Here is a 2,436-nt window from a genome sequence, read left to right on the forward strand (position 1 = left end):
AAATACTGAAGCAGCAAACTTTGCAAAACACAAAATTTATGTCATTGCCAAAACTTTTGGCCATGGGAACTCCCGCGCAGCCAGAGACACGAGCTGCCGGACCTGCTGTTCGGAATGGAACCGCACCTGTGTCGCGGTCGACAGGCCTGGATGCCGGGCCGTTATTCCCCTCAAGCGCCGCGGGCCAGGGAAGATGAGCCACTGTGATGAAGCTGCCGCTCCTCACCCCCTGGACCAGAGAGCAGAGCGTGTGCGGCCACCAGACTCCGCCCCCTACCTGGATCCCTCCTTTCTGAACACTGCCCTTCCTTCACAACTATTTCCCCTTTGTACACTTTATTCCCGTTTTGGACATTTTATGTTTATTTTCTGTTAAATAAAAGCTTTTTCTTTTTAAAAAACCAAGCCGAACAAAATACATTTCAAAAATATATTTGAATTAATTTTTAAAAACAATTTATGTAACCAGAAAATTCAAAAGCAGTTATTTAGCCATCAGGTATGTGTCCTTGTCTGTTACCCTTACCTGTTTGCATCAACACTCCTGCCTGACTTCAAGAGGGTAATCAAATAAGAGGCTGTATGAATCAGAGAATCCAACAACAAAACTGACCCCTGATCTCCCCTTAAGTCACCACTGCAGCAAACTACAGCCACCTCAGCAGTCATGTACTTCAAGGACACGCTAGAGTCTCTCTATAATTAGAAAGTGTTCATAAACAAACAGCATTCTAATAGCAGTCCCACATTGTAAATTACACAAATTCCAGGCTCTCAGATTGTAAAACAGATTCAATTAATAATACTTTTGAAATATAGTTATAGATTTCAAAGGGGTCATAACATATATCTTTTTTTTCTCTTATAATGTTAGTCAAGTTTTTTACAACAAAAATGTGCATAATTAGGTTTTTTTTTTTGCTTGGCCATGCTATACCTTTAAATGAATATTTCCGGTTCATGAAGGTTAAGCTCAATTAACAGTACTAATATTGATAATATTAAATAGCATGAAAATTAATTTATATTTTTGCTTGAAAAAAGAAGGATTATAGTAAGGCACAAACAAATGAAATGAATGAGGCCCATCTGTAAACATTAAAATAATACACTTTTCAATAGTATATTCATCACATATAAAGAATATACAGTATGTTAACATTGTTTTAGTATGCAAAAAAAAAAAATTACATATTAAATTTTTCAGTTTAAAGCTACACCTACTTTATACCTACAACATAATGCCTAAATCCATAACATGATAAGAACATTACAGCTTTACACACAAGTTTTAACTGAAGAATTCATGTAAGGGCTTTTATACAATTATAAGCTTCACATTCAGCTGTTAAATCATCCAAAAACTGGCACTGTAACCTCTAACTGTTTTCTAAAATTTATATTTATAGTAACAAATATTATATCACAAATACTGTCAATCAAGCTTGACTTGTATTAAACCCAGAATATTCCTTTAAGACTTCAAGCTCATTCTATAACGCTGTCTGACTTATCTTTTAGTCCAACCTTTCACCTCCTCTTCGCCAGAGATCCATGCAAACCCATAACATCCATTTGTCAGTGTCATCAAAGGATTCGGTTTCTGAGAGATAAGAGTTTTTTCCTTCTTGTCTCATTCTCTCAACTTTCTATCCACTCAGAACTGCTGAAGGACAGAGGGAGGTCATCTTAAGGGATTCAACAAGACACTGGCACGCAGAATCACAGGTCTATACTCCCAGAGGGGATCAGGTTCTCCTGACACCTGCCTTTCTGTGCAGGTCCAGTGTTGAGATGTTGCCCTCACAGGGAAAAAGGATACAGGCCGATAGATTGAGAGGAAGCACAGCTAGCCACAAACAGATTTCCCCCTCTTTTAAAGCCAGCAGAGCAGTCCTCTGTAAACACACTGACATTTGATACAGGAACATTACACCACAGTGAATAGTGCTTTGTGTGCTTGTGGGCTTTACCAGCTACCACATGTAAATAGAAGTGTTTAAAAAAAATCGACACATTGAATAAATAAATACAATCTGTATAACTGAATCACTATCCTTGTGTGGAGTGTTGCACCACACACTGAGCTTAGGTTTCATTTCATATGCCTGAAAAAAGTCTTTGCTGATCTATAGGTGTAAATCACCAGACACACAATGCAAGTTAAAAAGAGCTTTTCAAATTGGGGTCCTGAGGGCACCAAGAGGATGCTAGGGTGTCCGCAAAAAAGTCAAGAGAAAAATAGCGTAAAAATGTAATAAATAAATAAAATTGACCAAATTTAATATTAATATTGTTTCTTTCCTGGAAATCAGGAATGCTCCAGCATAAAAATGACTCAAAATTATTAATCATTTAATCATTTTGCCAAAGCAAATATATTTCAGATGAAAAAAAAATTTATAAATATATATATATATATATATATATATATAT

The sequence above is a fragment of the Sinocyclocheilus anshuiensis genome, unplaced genomic scaffold, assembly GCF_001515605.1.
Source record: "Sinocyclocheilus anshuiensis isolate Anshui unplaced genomic scaffold, SAMN03320099.WGS_v1.1 scaffold1620, whole genome shotgun sequence".
In the NCBI taxonomy this organism is placed as follows: Eukaryota; Metazoa; Chordata; class Actinopteri; order Cypriniformes; family Cyprinidae; genus Sinocyclocheilus; species Sinocyclocheilus anshuiensis.